General features: G+C 44.0%; 1 pseudogene; it reads left to right on the forward strand.

The window, feature by feature from the left end:
* The first annotated feature begins 16,691 nt into the window (after positions 1 to 16,691).
* On the forward strand, positions 16,692 to 16,791 carry LOC144504167 (U6 spliceosomal RNA; annotated as a pseudogene).
* The last annotated feature ends 1,759 nt before the right edge of the window (positions 16,792 to 18,550 follow it).

The raw sequence follows: 18,550 nt of genomic DNA on the forward strand, positions 1-18,550 counted from the left end.
AGTTTATTCATATTATACTGCATCTGCCATGCATTTGCCCACTCATTCAACTTGTCCAAATCACACTGAAGCATCTCTGCATCCTTCTTATAACTCACGCTCCCATCCAGCTTTGTGTCATCTGTAAATTTGGAGATATTACATTTAGTTCCCTCATCAATATATTTACATTTAGTTCCCTCATTAATACATATTGTGAATAGCTGGGGTCCTAGCACTGATTCCTGCAGTACTACACTATTCACTGCCTGCCATTCAGAAAAAGAGCTGTTTATTCCTACTCTTTGTTTTCTGTCTGCCAATCAGTTTTCTATCAATCTCAATACGCTACCCCGAATCTCATGCACTTTAATTTTATATGCTGATCTCTTATACGAGATTTTGTCAAAAGCCTTCTGAAAGTCCAAATAAACCGCATCCACTGGCTCTCCCTCATCAATTCTGGTGGTTAAACTCTCTGAGAATTCCAGTAGATTTGTCAAGCATGATTTGCATTTCGTAAATTCATGCTGACTGCCGCTGTGTTGCTATTATTTCCTTGAATTAGACATTAGTAAGGCCATTGTCATCAGCCCTCACAACAAAATGTTTCCCTGGCTATGCATTCCATTTCCATTCCTCAGTGTCCCTTTTAACCATGAGTCGCACTCCCAACCCCATATCCTCTTAATTGCAAACAGCTCCATCCATCTTCATGGTATCATGTCTCGCCAAAGCCTATCTGCTGCTGAAAGCCTCATGAATGCTCTTGTTACCTTCAGACTCAATTATTCCGAAGCTCGCTAGCAGTCGCTGATCGTTCACTCTCTACGAATTTAAGCTGATCCAAAAACTCCACCGCTAACTTCCTAACCTCCAGTCACCTCTGTGCTTGCCATCCTGTATTTTCTCCAAATCTAGCAATTGTTCCATTGTAAAATTCTCATTGTTATGATGTGAAGGGACACTGACTTTTCAAAAGGAATTTGAACTCGCAGTTTAATTGACAGTAATTACGCCACACAACTTCATGTCTTAAACAAGAACTTTTAATGTACAAGAACTAAGCAAAGTAAGTACAACCAATTTAACCCTATATTTTGTAGACCCTTATTATTTAAACCTGAAAATTGTAATAGGACACTCCCTGTACCATTTTATTTCCACCCAAGAGTTCCCCTCCGCATTACAGGATGCTCAGGGTTCCTTCACTCTTTCTGGGACCAAACTAAATTGTACTAAGCTCTTAGGGATTCCTGAGTTTTCTTAACCTTTGACATGGCTGATCACACCATCCTCCTTTCCAGTCTGGCACTCAGACTCTCAGAGCTCTCCACTGCTAATTTCTTCCACTAGTTTTACCAGACACAATTTTAATTCCTCATGCACATGGACTCCGAGCAAGGGTCCCATTCATAAATCTTGCATAGTGACTAACAATCTCTATGCTCAATTTCCTGGCTGCTGCCAGAAAAGCCACCGCCTCCCCACAGCTTTCCAAACTGGCTGTGCTGTACTGTTATTTGTTCTTTGACTTTGCTGGCAGTGTTTTCTCTCTGTCTGTGCCTTTGAAAAAACACACAGATAAAACCAAAACAAAAGATTGTCCCTCTGCAATCTATCTCCATGGCAATATGGCATACCTGGGATGTCTCAAATAGAGATTCCAATTCGCTAACTTCAATTTCCAAACCTTTCCTTTGATCTAAAAAGTATATGGATATTTTAAGACCTTCCCTTGTTTACTCGTTGCTTTCAAACCTTTCTTTCACCTGAGATCCACATGAATAATTTGTACATTTCATGTAGGCAACTGTAGATAGCAAGAGATTAACCATTATTCACACTTCTAACCCTAACCTCATTAAATACATCCTTTAAATTACAATCACTTTAGGATTTGTTTACCAGTCACTCAAACCCAGGTTTCTTTCCCATTTATCTTACTTTTAAATATGCAATGGCCCAACTAACAGTTGTATCCTTACAACATATCCATACCATCGTCCTTAGGTTTCTGTCCCTCTATGGCAAGTTCTTGTTGTTCATTTAACTGCATTTCTGATGGCCTTAAAATTGTTCTTAGTAGAGCAACATATCAAGAAACTGTGCCTTTAAATTGGACAACAGATAATGCAGCAAGAGAAAGGAGATGAAACACAGCAACAGAGTTTGACACAACGCCAGTTTTCCTCTGAATGCATTATTTCAATCAAAGTAGTGTAGACAAATAAACCAAGGATAACAGATATTAATGTGTATGTTATAAGGTAAGATTATGCCAGGGTTCAGATGATGTTGTAATCAACAGAACAATATTGAAGCACTTAATATAACTTGTTCCCTGATATGTGTTGTCTTGAACTACATCCTAACATAATCTTGTCCTTCTTAATAAAGACAAATCCAAATACTTAAGGTAGAAAATTGGGACTTAGGCGGCGACAAGGCAAATTGAAAGGCTAAGCATTTTTTTAAACAGTCCCTACAGTGCAGAATGAGGCCATTTGGCCCATCGAATCTGCACCAACCACAATCTCACCCAGGCTCTATCCTGTAACCCCACGTAATTACCCCGCTAGTCCCCCTGACACTAAGGGGGCAAATTTCCCATTGCCAATCCACCTAACCCGCGCATCTTTGGAGTGTGGGGGGAAATCCACACAGAATGTGCAAACTCCACACAGACAGTGACCCAATGCCAGAATTGAACCCAGGTCCCTGGCGCTTTGAGGAAGCAGTGCTAACCATTGGACCACCGCACCGCCCATAGGATAGGATAGGGCCTGGGTGGGATTGTTGTCGGTGCAGACTTAATGGGTCAAATGGCCTCCTTCTGTACCGTAGGGATTCTGTGATTCTATTATTAGATGTTCATGCTCAAAAACCCTCCAACTGTCAAAAAATGGGACCAGATAGTTGTTCAACGGCAGCTGAAAATTCAGTCTATACTCACCTGTTTTTGTTTCATGTATTAATATTGATGTACCTAGTGGAAATTTCAGATACCAATTGCCATTACTGACCAAGATTAAAAGTAATCAAGTGTGTACTCAGACAGAAGTGATATCAAGTTGCATGACTGTTAGCTTGAAATAGAAATAACTTGCCTTTACATAACACCTTCAGTGTAGAAAATATCCCAAGGCATTTCATAGAAGCATAATCAAACAAAAGTGGATGCCGAGCCAGAAAGGAAGATGTTAGAGGGAGGGGTGACTCAGAGCTTTTGATAAGTCGGGGAAAGGAGGGGTGGGTGTGTGATCCAAGGATAGCAAAACTCGCACAGGAGATGCTCTGGATAATTTTTGTGTTCATTTGTGGGACATGGGCACACTGGCTGACCAGCATTTATTGCCCATACCTAGTTGCCAGAGGACAGGTGAGAGTCAACAACATGATTGATAAGTAAGAGTGAAGTCATTCAAGGAAGTGCCATTAAGCTAAACCATGGAAAAGCAACTTTAGAGGAGGCAGTGTGGTTGAGGGCTTCTTGGTTACAGTCAAGAGCATGCAATTTGTTTTTTTGAGTTGACTTCATTTATTATTGTCACATGTACTGGGATACAGTGAAAAGTATTGTTTCTTGCGCGTTATACAGTCAAAACATACCATTCATAGAGTACAGGGATATATATATATATAGAGAGAGAGAGAGAGAGAGATACTAACTAGGCTGAATAAGTGAGATATTGGATCAGGCAGAAATTGGCAGCTCTTGATTGGGAGAGGCTGTTTGAGGGTAAATCCACATCTGGTATGTGGCAGTCTTTTAAGGAACGGTTGTTAGGGCTACAGGACAAGCATGTGCCTGTAAAAAAGAAGGATAGGAAGGGTAGGATTAGAGAACCGTGGATAACCAGGGAAATTGAGGGGCTGGTCAAAAGGAAAAGAGAGGCGTATGTTAGGTCCAAGCAGCTAAAAACGGAGGGAGCTCTGGAGGAGTATAATGAAAGTAGGAAAATACTCAAACGGGGAATTAGAAGAGCAAAAAGGGGTCACGAAATGTTCTTGGCAGACAGGATTAAGGAGAATCCCAAGGCATTTTATTCATACGTTAGGAACAAAAGGGTTGTAAGGGAAAAAATCGGACCTCTCAGGGACAAAAGTGGGGACTTATGCTTGGAGCCCAAAGAGGTAGGGGAGATCCTAAATGAATACTTTGCGTCGGTATTCACTAAGGAGAGGGATGTGTTGACTGGGAGTGTCTCGGAGGGGAGTGTTGAACCGTTGGAGAAAATCTCCATTACAAAGGAGGAAGTGTTAGGTTTGTTAGAGAATATAAAGACTGACAAATCCCCAGGGCCTGATGGAATCTATCCAAGGCTGCTCAGGGAGACGAGAGGTGAAATAGTTGGGCCTCTGACGCAAATCTTTGTCTCGTCACTGGACACAGGTGAGGTCCCAGAGGATTGGAGGATAGCCAATGTGGTCCCGTTATTTAAGAAGGGTAGGAAGGATAACCCGGGTAATTATAGGCCGGTGAGCTTGACGTCCGTGGTGGGGAAGTTGTTGGAGAAGATTCTTAAAGATAGGATGTATGCGCATTTAGAAAGGAATAAACTCATTAACGATAGTCAACATGGTTTTGTGAGAGGGAGGTCATGCCTCACGAACCTGGTGGTGTTTTTTGAAGAAGTGACCAAAATGGTTGACGAAGGAAGGGCCGTGGATGTTGTCTATATGGACTTTAGTAAAGCGTTTGACAAAGTCCCTCATGGTAGGCTAGTGAAAAAGGTTGGATCCCATGGGATAAAGGGGGAGGTGGCTAGATGGGTGGAGAACTGGCTTGGTCATAGAAGACAGAGGGTGGTAGTGGAAGGGTCTTTTTCCGGCTGGAGGCCTGTGACTAGTGGTGTACCGCAGGGCTCTGTATTGGGACCTCTGCTGTTTGTGATTTATATAAATGATCTGGAAGAAGGAGTAACTGGGGTGATCAGTAAGTTTGCGGACGACACAAAACTGGCAGGACTTGCAGATAGTGAGGAACATTGTCAGAGGCTACAGAAGGATATAGATAGGCTGGAAATTTGGGCAAGGAAATGGCAGATGGAGTTCAATCCTGATAAATGCGAAGTGATGCATTTTGGTGGGAATAATGTAGGGAGGAGCTACACGATAAATGGAAGAACCATAAAGGGTGTAGAGACGCAGAGGGACCTGGGTGTGCAAGTCCACAGATCTTTGAAGGTGACGTCACAGGTGGAGAAGGTGGTGAAGAAGGCATATGGCATGCTTGCCTTTATAGGACGGGGCATAGAGTATAAAAGTTGGGGTCTGATGTTGCAAATGTATAGAACGTTGGTTCGGCCGCATTTGGAATACTGCGTCCAGTTCTGGTCGCCACACTACCAGAAGGACGTGGAGGCTTTGGAGAGAGTACAGAGGAGGTTTACCAGGATGTTGCCTGGTATGGAGGGGCTTGGTTATGAGGAGAGAATGGGGAAACTGGGGTTGTTCTCCTTGGAAAGACGGAGGATGAGGGGAGACTTAATAGAGGTGTATAAAATTATGAAAGGCATAGATAGGGTGAACGGTGGGAAGCTTTTCCCCGGGTCGGTGGTGACGTTCACGAGGGGTCATAGGTTCAAGGTGAAGGGGGGGAGGTTTAACACAGATATCAGAAGGACATATTTCACACAGAGGGTCGTGGGGGCCTGGAATGTGTTGCCGGGCAAGGTGGTGGAGGCGGACACACTGGGAACGTTTAAGACTTATCTAGACAGCTATATGAACGGAGTGGGAATGGAGGGATACAAAAGAGTGATCTGGTTTGGACCAGGGAGCGGCGCGGGCTAATTGTTCCTGGTTTCTCGTTTCAAGGCTTCATTCTACGATCATCTTGCTGGTGCCAGTACAGAGTGAGACTGCGGATAGTTGGGAACCTGTCTCGGGGGCAGGGGATTCATATGGTGTTCGTGGAAGTGGAAATGACTAGGGTTGGGAAGCATTTTCCGATCGGGGCCATTGTGATCTCCTGGACTCGTTTCGATCGCCTCAGGGGGTCGGAGAGGAATTTCCCAGATTTTTTTTTCCCCATATTGGCCCTGGGGTTTTTCACTCTGGGTTTTCGCCTCTCCCTGGAGATCACATGGTCTGGAATGGGGGGGTGGGGGTAAGTTAATAGGTTGTAATGAACAAAGCATCGTAGCTGTGAGGGACAGCTCGGTGGATAGGATATTGGTATGTAGATAGGCTGGAAAATTGGGCGGGGATCCTGGATTCAGGATTCAATCCTGGACCGGGGAGCGGCGCGGGCTTGGAGGGCCGAAGGGCCTGTTCCTGTGCTGTATTGTTCTTTGTTCTTTGTTCTTTGTACATAAGGAAGAAGGAAAAGAAAGGGTGCAGAATACAGTGTTGCAGTCATAGCCAGGGTGTAGAGAAAGATCAGTTTAATGTATGGTAGCTCCATTCAAGAGTCTAATTGCAGCAGGGAAGAAGCTGTTCCTGAGCCGGTTGATATGTAACCTCAGACTTTTGTATCTTTTTCCCAACGGATGAGAGTATGTCTGAGGTGCATGCATTCCTCGATAATGCTGGCTACATTTCCAAGGCAGCGGGAAGTGTAGACAGAGTGAATGGATGGGAGGCTGGTTTCTGTGATGGATTGGGCTACGTAGTTTCTTGCAGTCTTGGTCAGAGCAGGATCCATACCAAGCTGTGATACAACCAGAAAGGATGCTTTCTAAGGTGCATCTGTAAAAGTTGGTGAGAGTTGTTCTCTGAATAGAGCTCAATGTTGCGGCAGAGGCTGATGAGAGACTCAAACATAGAGGCACAGGAAAGCTAGACAGGGATTTAGGGCATTGGGTTGGAAGTGGAGGTTAGAACTTGGACTGTTCAATCAGAAGGATGGTGAGTCCTGTTCTTGTTCAGTTCAGAGTTTCTTGAGGAGGGGTCATTTTTTATATGGGCATCACTGGCTAGGCTGAAAACACCATGATATCTATCATGTAATCTCAGACGGAACTCCCAAAGCTCATAGCTAAAGTTCCTCCAAAATGTTAGTCCTTTTGTAACAAACACATCTGCCCCTTCAAAAACTTTCTGAGGTTTCTAATGTTCTGTAATTTCTTTGAATTGTGCAAACTGATTTTCTCATAATGATTTTATTTTAATGGTCCATTAAGCATTTATTTCTCAACACTAAACCATGGTTGGTTACACTGGTGTTTTAGAGAGCTAATCAGTAAACAGAGGATGTCCAACTTCAAGCATATCACGTCACTGTGATAAATAGTGCCCTTGCAACACCTGAGAGGCAAAGCTTTTTTTTTCATTTTATTTACAAAGCCTGGGGCTTGGCTGGGGCAGCCATTTGGGAGCTCTGTACTTCCATATCAAATGGAAGGCATTTAATCAGGGAAATGCCCTTGACTGACGCATTGGAGTACCAAATCCCCGACCTCATAGATTTAGGGGACTGGCAAGTTCTCTTCCTCTCTCTGCTCTCTTTTTGCCTTTCTTTCCCAGCATCTCTGGGTTTTCCATGCTGTAGCAGGCAGGAACAGAAACCCCAGCAATAGCTTGCATGGAAAAGTGAGTCTAACACCTAGAGAGAGAGAGAGAGATAGCCAGATGATATATTTCCTATTTTTCAATAAATTAAGGAGCATCGGGAATTGATTGTTCATACTATGGCTGTTGCAAACTGTTCATTCATACTTATACAAAATGAACCACATTTTACTTTGAAGCGGTAACTCATCTCAGCAGATCGTTTTTCAGTCAACTTTCCGATATGAGAGAAGAACACACTGTTTCAGTAGCTGGGACATATAGCAAAGGGTCTCTGTTGCAATTCCCAAATTTTAATTAAATAGTTAAGAGTGCAATGTCTGGTTAGTTATGCTCAACCTGGTTAAATGGGGTAACTTTTTGGCTTCACTGCCTGGGTGATAATTCCACAGAATGGACGTTCACTTCTTGTGGATTTCACCTAATTTTTATTCCATTGGTGTGAGGATGTCTTCTATAACAGTAACGTGATGATTACTCCTCACCTCCTGTCATCTGGGATGTCCTCTGCAGTCCAGATCTTATTGAACAAGTCCCTGGCCTCTGTTGTGATGGTGTTCTTGTCATGTTCCAATGGTTTGGTTGGTATCTCATTGATCCCAGGTGTCTTGTGGTTCCTCAGACTCTTGATGGCTCTTTGGACCTCTGATTGGACAATTTCTCCCAGGTTGACATTCAGTTGTTCAGGTGTGATAGTGTCATCAAACTCAAACGTGGAGCTGCGGTTGGGCTGATTGTGGACCTTTCAAAAGTTTCACGCCCACTTTGCTCCCTGCTCCTCATCCATCAATGGTGTCCTACCATCCTTGACCTTGATTGATACAATGGTGCTGCTTCTTGTATCAGTCAGTTCCTGTGTGATCCTGTGCAGCATATTGAAGTTGTTCTGACTTGCTGTTTCTTGTGCCTCTGCCTTTTTTAACTCTATCCATCCTCATGTGTCTTTCCTGTAGCTCTTCTTCATGGTTTTACCCAGTCCACTGTACTTCTCATTGTCTTCTCGTCTTTGCTCAATGTTCTTTTCCTGGTTTCTCTTGCTCTTCACCAACTTTCATCGATAAACTTCCACATTGGCTCAGTGATCCATCAGAGACTACAGCAACTGGAGAAGCACTGGTGTCAGTAGCTGACAAGGTCTTCAGCATGGTTCTCCTCAGCAAATTGAAAGCAGAAGTCAATGGTAACTTTCATAAAGAACAGGCAGGTTTCCGGGGTGACAGTTCACGCTGTGAGTGGATCTTTACACACAGAACTATCATAAAGCAAAGCCTAGAGTATCAGAAGCTGTCTGTTATTAACTTCATTGATTTCTAAAAGGCTTTTAATAGCATCCATCAGCAGTCCCTCTGGTACATCGCAAAACAGTGTGGCATCTTATCACAATATATTAACATTTGCAAAGCTGCTGCTCAAAGCCAGCATGGGCACCATGGACTCCTTCAACATCATCATAGAAGTTCGGCAATAGTGGGTGCAGATGTGGTATCTCATGGCAACACCACCAGTTGATGGGCCATGATTTCACAGATGACATCACCTTGCTGTCTGCAGAACTGTACGGGCTCCAAGACATGGCCACCAGCCTTTAGAGTAGCGGCATCAAGGTTGGTCTACACATCAGCTGTGAAAAGAACCAGATGGTTACAGCTGGATGGCAATTAGGCCCTTCCATCACCACTGGGCAACAAAATATCTAGGATGTCAACCACTTCCTCTATCAAGAAAGCAATGTCTTCAGGGAGGATGATGTGGAGATCAACGTCCACAAAATAATTGGCAAAGCAGCATTGGCCTTTCAGCAGCTCCACAGTCTAGGCATCCAACACCATCAACATGGCCATGAGGCTTTGACTCTACATGCCCAGAGTAGTACCAACTACAGTCTTTGCCAGCAAGACATGGATGAGAACAGCAAAGGTGTCATTTAAATTGGGCATCCTTCACCAGTGATGCCAATGTAAGATCCTGAGCATGACATGGAGAGGACAATATCACCAATGAGAGAATACTAAAGAGAACTGGTCAAAGGCACCTATGGGGCATTATGAGGGAGAGATGACTGAGGCTGGCAGGACATATATTTTGCTTTGCTAACTTGTAACCCTCTAGAGTGGCAATGGAATGGACATCACCAGTTGGAAGAAGAAGACGGGGCAGGTCAAAGAGGACTGGCGAAGTACATTTAAGGAGGATCATCAAGAATGGGACACCACCTGGGCTGGAGCAAAAGAAATTGTGTTGAACCAGAGCTAGTGGCGGAGATTCACTGCCTATTGTCCAGCATAGGACAATGGTAAATACATCGACAACACTGAATGCACTCCTCATCCAGATTACTACCAAGCTGTGAAGACAAAACTTGGTGCCAATATCTGCTGAAAAAATTTTTTAAAAAGGTAACTGGATTAATTTTGTTAGTGCAATGGGTTTCCATTGAATATGAGTTATTTTTCCCTCTCTTTTGCACACAGAGAACAAGCAGGTTTCCACATGATGCATTCTCAGTTATCAGATGTTATAACTAATGCACAGTTAACCTTAGTATGTCCATCCACCTTATTATTGTTATTATTAGCTATCCCTCGCTAGCGAGGAACATTGTCTTCCATGAATTTGAAGACAGTTGAAGCAATGTGCAAACTGAAAGAGTGAATATTCCACTGAAAGGCCCCATTCGCAGATAAGACTGTGCAAGTTACGATGTGAAGGAGAGGGAAAACGAACTGTGTAAGCTAAAACAGTAACTTATTGCAGAGCCTAACAAACATTGAAGTACTGAAACCAAGAGTAATTGGAAGGACGAACAAAAGAAGATCTGCGATTTTGAAGAAAGTTATCAACATAAACAATCAGGTTCAATTCTGCAATGTGACCATGACTGTCAATCATTTTACATTATTATCATGGGTATGAATGCAAATATCTTCCATTGGTACATTTGTCTATTCAAGGAGCTTGCAGGTGCCAGCTGCCTTTGAAATGATTAACAGATTTTTGTTAACTTGAATTTAGCTGCTAGCTTGTTGTAAATGGGTCACAAAAGAGATGTAATGAGGATATTCTATAACTATTATAATAGGCTATAAAAGGCAAACACTCTTAAGAGCAGTTGAGAAACATTTGTGCTTTTCCATCTTTATCTCACAATGTTTTTCACATTTCATTCTATTAGATCCAGCAAAATATGCCACATTGTGCATTTGCGGTAGACGAAACACTTCATCAAGAATGCCTTCCAGCCCACCCAGGATTGGTGGTGGCAGACAGTGAGGAAAAGCATTGATCCATACAAGGACATCATTATGGATATCATGGGCTGTCAGTTGGGGGGTCCTGTGTGGTACTAAAGTTTGTAGAGGCAACACAAGCAGCTTGTGTAATAACTGAATATGGTCACTTTGGCATAAAAAAAGCCCCACGGGGAAACAATGCACCAAAGCACAGGAAGAAATAAACAGAGGGTAGACGGAGTTGAAGTTACAATGGATATGGGTTACTGATGAGTAGATTAATAGCAAATGGAATTCAATATAGTGAAGTGCATGAGCGGGTTCATTTTGTTAAGAAAGTAGGGAGGTAAGAAGTAAGAAACTAAATGGAGTGGCGGAACAAAGGGATCTAGCGATACAGGTACATGGAATGCTAAATGGAACAACACAAGTTGTTAAGGTCACAAAGAATACGGACAAAGTGTTGAGCTTAATTTCAAAAGGAACAGAACATAAAAGCAACCAGAAGGTTTCCAAGAATAAAGAGCTAAGCCTCCCTTCTGAAAGAGGCATACAAACGGATGAACAAGGAGCAGGAATAGAAGTCCCTCGGGTCCGCTTCGCCATGTAACTTGCATCCCATCTGTCTTTCACCCCTTTTGCTTAACAAGAATCTATCCACTTCTGCTTTAAAAATATTCAAAGACCCTGCTTGAATTCCACCGCCTTTTGAGGAAAGGAGTTCCAAAGTCTCATGACCCTCTGAGAGAAGGATTTTTGCCTCACCTCCATTGTAAATGGGCAATCCCTTGTATTTAAAAAGTGACCCCCTAGCTCTGGATTCTTCCGCATGAAGCAGCATCCAATTCACATCCAATCCACATCCATCCCGGCAAAAACACCTGCCCCCACCCCTCTTCCCACCAATCCTCCCAGGATCTTAAATGTTTCAATTAAGTCACCTCTTACTTTTCTAAACCGCTAATAAATATTGTAAGAAAGAAAACCAAAACCTTTAAAGGAAATGTAGCCAATCAGATTCAAGTGACATTCCCATGTTTGATTCTGCACCGCCATGCACCCTCCCTCTATCCCCTTTCTGTGGGAAGGCCTGAAGCGAACTGTTGTGCACTCAGGTTTCCTCTCCTGGGACACCGGGCACGGAAGGAGTTGTGGAAGAGAGGGAGCCAGTTGGACTGAATCCACCACTCACTGACTGGACCTATTGATGGCCACTTTGGCCAGGCCCAGGAGCAGTCCTCCGATGAGTTTGCAGACCCTGGGTTCAGCCACACTGCAGACAGTACTTTGCTAAGTTCTGTTCTCTAAACTACAAAACAGTATTGAAGCACTGGAGAAAAAACAAACAAGATTTGCAAGGGTGTTACAAGATCTGAGAGCATGTAACAATCAGGAAATATTGAGCAGGCTGGGGTACTTTTCTCTGGAAAAGCAAAGGCTTAAAAGGCACCCAGTGGAAAGCTTTAAAATTATGGAATGTTTGATAGGGTGAATGTAGAGAATTTATTTTCACTTGTGGGTGAGTCCAGAACACAAGCTTAAATATAAGCAAGGCAATAACATATGGGTCCCCTTTGGGAGACTTGTAAAGAAGGTAAATTTACATGGGATGCAGGGTAATTTGGTAAACTGGATTCAAAATTGGCTCAGCTGCTTTAGTAACTGGAAGCCAGTGTCCAGTGGCATACCACAGGGATCTGTGTTGGTCTCCCTATTATATTAGCAGTGAGGCAGAGTGTCTTGGGCTGCAAAACGATATAGATGGAATGGTCAAATGGGCAGATAAGTGGCAGATGGAATTTAACTCTGAAAAGTGTGAGGTGATACACTTTAGAAGGAGTAATTTGACAAGAAAGTATTCAATGAATGATAGGACACTAGGAAGTTCTGTGGAACAAAGGGACCTTGGCATGCTTGTCCACAGATCTCTGAAAGCAGAAGGGCATGTTAGTAGGGTGGTGAAAAAGATATATGGACACTTGTCTTTTTCAATCGAGGCATAGAATCCAAAAGCAGGGAAGTCATGTTGGAATTGTATCGAACTTTGGTGAGAACAACTAGAGTACTATGTGCAGTTTTGGTTGCCACATTATGGGAAGGATGTGATTACACTGGAGGGGTGCAGAGGAGATTCACCAGGATGCTGCCTGGGATGGAACCTTTAAGTTATGAAGAGAGGTTGGATAGGCTAGGGTTGTTTTGGTTGGAGCAGAGAAGACTGAGGAGCGAGACTTGGACAGAGTGGATAAAGAGCAGCTGTTCCCCTAAGTTGAAGGGTCAATCATGAGGAGACATAGGTTCAAGGTGAGGGGCAGGAGGTTTAGGGGGGAAAAACCTTTTTACCCCGAGGGTGGGTGATGGTCTGGAATGCACTGCCTGGGAGGGTGAAAGAGGTGGGTTGCCTCATATCCTTTAACAAGTATCTAGATGAACACTTGGCACATCATAACATTCAGGGCTATGGGCCAAGTGCTGGAAGATGAGATTAGGTGGGAGTTCAAGTGTTTCTGATGTATCAGTGCAGACATGATGGGCCAAAGGGCCTTTTCTGTGCTGTATAATTCTATGATTCTATATAAATTAAACAAACATCAGGCAGAATTTCTTTATACAAGCAGTGGTGAAATTGTGGAGCACGCTGTCACATAGAGTGATTGAAACAGATAGCATTAATATAATTCTAGGGAGATCACTTGAAGAAAATGACCACTAAGATGAAGACAAGATCAACCTGGGTCCAGAAACTGGTAAGTATGAGCTGGGGAGCATCACCATCAGTGCTTTGGGCATTAGTGATGGCTTGGGAGCTAAGAATCACTTTGGACTGGGTATAGAAAAATCAAATGACTACTTAAGGGACAGTGTAATGTATGCCTTTGAAGTAGGTTTTACAGTTGTCTCAAAGTGAAAGCTGTGTTCAGTATTTAAAGTATAAAGGCAAAACACTGCGGATGCTGGATTCTGAAACAAAAACAGAAAATGCTGGAAAATCTCAGCAGGTCTGACCGCATCATTGGAGAGAGAATAGAGCCAACATTTTGAGTCTAGATGACCCTTCAGCAGTTTAAAATGCTAGTTGGCTCCAAATATAGGGGACGATTCTCCCAAAAGAATTCTGTGTTGAATTTGTGTAAAAACTGGAGTAAATCCTGCTGTTTTTTTCAGCGGGAGTTTCAAAATGAATCTCCCGCACTCTGTGCACTGCAGAGTGCACTAGCTTAAATCTCGCGAAAAATCAGGGGCCTGTTTCCGCTGAAGAGGCCGGCAGCATAGCGCTGAGCGAGCCACTCCAGTGCTTCAGCACCGAGATCGGCGCATGTGCAGTAGCCCTGGACTGCCGGCCTCCCGATCATTGGCCAGCCCTATGACCCCCCATCGCTGGCCCCGCAGAGATGCGACCCCCTCCCCACGGCCCGATCGTTGGCCCCCAGAACATATCTGGCCAGCCTCAACATCCCTCCCCTTGCCTCCGGCCCGCTTCGATCTCCCTCCCCCCCTGCCCCACCCCAGCAGCCCCAATTTCCCAACGCCCTGCTCCTTGCTGGCAGCCCGGAACACGCCCCCCCACCCACCACCACAGTCTAGACTGCCCCGGCAGGCCAACCACCCTCCCCCACCCCATGCCTCGTCCTGATCACTGGCGGCAGTGGGACCTCCCATTCCTAACGATTTCCCCTCAGAGGCCCCAGCCCATTAGGCCCCACCCCCATTAAGACCTACTCCATTAGGCCCCACCCCCATTAAGACCTACTCCATTCTGCCCCACCACTTGGCACTTCCCGATGCTCGGTGGATGGTGCCAAGATGGCACCTGGGTATTGGCACTTTGCCCCTTGGGTGCAAGGCAGGGGGTCAGACTGGCTCTGCCAAGCTGGCAATGCCCAGGGGGCAACCTCCCTTACCCCCGACCCTCTGTGGAGCCTCGATGACTCCCCTTCACTCCAGTGGGGTTGGTCCACTAGCTCCCTGTTAGTGGGGAGCTATTGTAAACCCTGCTGGTGTGAAACACTCCTGGTGGGGGGGTGGGGTGGGAGATTCTAGTAGGCTCGGAGACTTCAGTCCCGGGCCCACTAATCAGATATAAAATACATTAAAATGAGGATTTTCATAAATTATGCAGCTCTGCACTGATTTCTAGCGCAGAGCTGATGGTGCTGGAAACCCAGCTGCCAGAGTCTTGCGGAGGACATGGCGCTCAGCGGAAAGCCCACATAACGACCTCCACTTGAGTCTCTCGGTCCACTGTACTACAAAAGCAGCGCAGCGGGCTGGGAGAATCACCCCCATAATGTTTAGTCAACCATGCTCTCAGTCTGTTTGTCACAGTAAAAGTCTTAAACCGTGACATCTTCTTGTGTCATCCTGTCAGCTATCAATTGGAGGTTTGATTTTTTTTTTTGTCTCTATGGGGATTGTAACATACTCCTGACCCACCTGGATGTAAAATTATGGTTCTTGCTTTACATTTACATCATCCATAAGAAGGAGAAAGCAAGGGAGGCTTGATGCCTGGAGGAGGCAGAATGGGATTGAACAATACATGGGCAGGTTGTAAAACGTAATTAGATTGGAAGGAGATTTGAACAAAGAATAAATAAAAGTACAGCACAGGAACAGGCCCTTCAGCCCTCCAAGCCTGTGCCGATCATGATGCCCTAACTAACCAAAAAAAACCCCTTCAGCCCTTACTCGGACCCTATCCCCATATTCCCTCCCTATTCATGTACCCACCCAGATGCCTCTTAAACGTGCCTACTTCCACCACCTCCTCTGGCAGCGCGTTCCAGGCACCCACCACTCTCTATGTGAAAAACTTCCCCCGTACATCTCCCTTAAACTTTTCCCCTCTCACCTTGAACCTGTGCCCTTTGTAATTGGCACTTCCACCCTGGGAAAAAGCCCCTGACTATCCACCCTGTCTACGCCTCTCATAATTTTGTAGACCTCTATCAGGTCTCCTCTCAGCCTCCATCTTTCCAGTGAAAACAATCCTACTTTATTCAACCTCTCCACATAGCCAACACCCTCGAGACCAGGTTTGTAATGGAGTATAAACACTGGTTGGGCAGAATGGTTTGTTGCTGTGCGGTAGATTTATGGAACTCTGTGGAATGCTTTTTACTTTCATTAGATTCAATTCAATGTTTATGCTCCAATGCAAAACATAGCAATAATACAAGGGGAAAGCCAGTGCAGTGGGACCATTGTGCTCACCTTTGCACTTTATATCAATCACATCACTTGAAGCCGGAGTCACACTAGACATGAACAATTTGGATGGAATTACTGAGTTTAATAGAGCAGTGAAGATTGAGTCATTGTTAACGTGAGGAAAAGATATAAAGTGTTATTTTGTGATTCTGAGTTCAAGTGCGACAATGAAACAGAGAACTTCAACATGCATAAACCTTTGCCACTTGAATGGCCACAAAGGGTGATGAAAGCTAATCTGAACAGAGTTGCAGTTTCTATCGTTCAGTGCTTTGTGGACTGAACAGTAGTGATATTTCCAGGGATATCTCAAGCTCATAGGTAATATTATAGTTGGAACATCCTGGTGTTGATGAATATGAGATCGGTAGTCCTCGTCTCAAAAAGATTAATTGTAATGGACCTGCAAACACGCTGAGGACAGATATCAAGACACTGCACTAAATGATGCATCCACAAATAGGTGACTGCAGTCAGAGCTCAGCTTCCAGTAGCAATGTGTGCAAAAGTACAGGAACAGGTGGATGACTCTCAAGTTGCCTCCAAGGCATGTGATAGAAAAAGCATTCCAACGCACGCAGGCCCCTACAGTCATAATAAGGAAGGTTATTCCTGGTATGCAGACAGGATCATCTGGATGGGAAAGGCCACTGAACATTCATTTTTAACACCTGCTGCCCCACTGAAACCCGACATCTTGTCCAATTTGCACTGGTGCTTTTAAACCATGTACAACCTGAAATCATGGAACAAAACTCCCCGAATGTTATACGAAAATTAGAATGATATAGGGAAGATTAGCATTGCCCCCATGCAAGGAGACAGGCAAATTTATGAAGCATTAAAAAACTTATAATAACAATAAAGACATGAAAACTTGAAACATCCTTTGCATTTTTAGTTCATTGCAATCTGCACATTCTGCACAAAAATTCATTCTTGGGATTTGGATCTCGGCACAACATCGTGGGCCGAAGGGCCTGTTCTGTGCTGTACTGTTCTATGTTCTATGTTCTGTCCAGACCAGCATTTATTGCCTATCCCTAATTTCCCTTAGGAAGGTGGTGATGAGCTGCCTTCTTGAATCACTGCAATTCATATGGTACAGTGCTGTTAGGGAGGAATTCGAGGATTTTGACCCAACGACAATGAAGGAATGGTGATTTATTTCCAGGTCAGGGTGCTGAGTGGCTTAGAGGGAACTTTCCAGGTGATGGTGTTTCCATGTGTCTGCTGCCCTTGTCCTTCTGGATGGACATGCTAGTGATTTTAGGAAGTGCTTTTTTTGGGAGCCTTGATGAATGCCTTGATGATACACACTGCTGTCACTGTTCATCGGTGGTAGAGGGAGTGCATGTTTATGAATGAGTTACCAATTAAGCAGGCTACTTTGTACTGGATGGTATCGAGCTTTTTGAGCGTTGCTGGAGCTGCGCTCATCCAGGCAACTGGAGAGTATTCCATCACACTCCTGACTTGTGCCTTTTTTTAAATTCATGGGATGTGGGCTTCGCTGGCTGGGCCAGCATTTATTGCCCTTGAACTGAATGGCTTGCTAGACTATTTCAGAGGGTCGATCTGGAGTCACATGTAGGTCAGGCCAGGTGGGGATGGCACATTTCAATAGTGAACCAGGTGGATCCTTGCAATTCGTTTTATGCTCTTCATGAGACATTTAATTCCAATTTTTTTATTGAATTCAAATTGCTATGGTGAAGTGCGAATCCATATCCCGAGAGCATTACCCCGGGTCTCTGGATTACAAGTCCAGTGACAACACCACAACGCCACCATCTCCCCTTGCGGTCGTTATTGTGATTGGGAAATATCAAAGTTGGCCAAAAACAGTTGTAATGGTCATCATCTCATGATCTAAAATTTTCCTGGGGTCCAATTGCTCTCAAACTAATCCATTATCTCAATTATTCACTAGTTACAATTCAACCAGAGTACTTGGGCCTGCCTCCTTACTACTGGGGCCCTGCATTCTCATCATTGGTGATCATACTGCTTGGTGATCTCCTCCAGCCTTACCTCTTCATACATGCTCTCTGCTCCTTTAATCTTGAATTCCTTTCCTACTTTTGCTTAAATATTAGAGGCTGATCATATCAATTCTGCTCCCCTCCGTCCCTACAATTGTAATGCCTTTTAGGCATCTCAATTTCTGTTGTATTTCCCTGCAAAGCTCCCACTCTTTTATTTCTTATTAACATAAGTGCTTTCAGACATTTACCTACCTGTGAGGGTTAGTTCAATGTCTTGCAATTGGGATGGTATAACATTCTATTTGTACCCAGTGTAAAGGCTCACACTCGAACAGCAGACACATGGACGAGGCAGTATGTTGTGCCTCACATAAACCCATGTCCGCAAAAGAGGGAGGAAAATTGGGAAACAAATAAAATAGCCAAAAGCGCATCTGAATACAGGTAGGTAAACTCAGTGTGAAAGGAACAGCAGACATAAGATGTTGGAAGTACACAATGTGAAAAAGTAATGTAACCAAAAAATATGAAGTTTATTACCATACTGGTTTATTTTTTTTTAAAAAGTCAATGAAGTACCTTGTATATTTTAATAAACTGTGTGTTATAGGGTACTGTTTACTG

This window comes from Mustelus asterias, chromosome 14, assembly GCF_964213995.1.
Source record: "Mustelus asterias chromosome 14, sMusAst1.hap1.1, whole genome shotgun sequence".
NCBI lineage: Eukaryota > Metazoa > Chordata > Chondrichthyes > Carcharhiniformes > Triakidae > Mustelus > Mustelus asterias.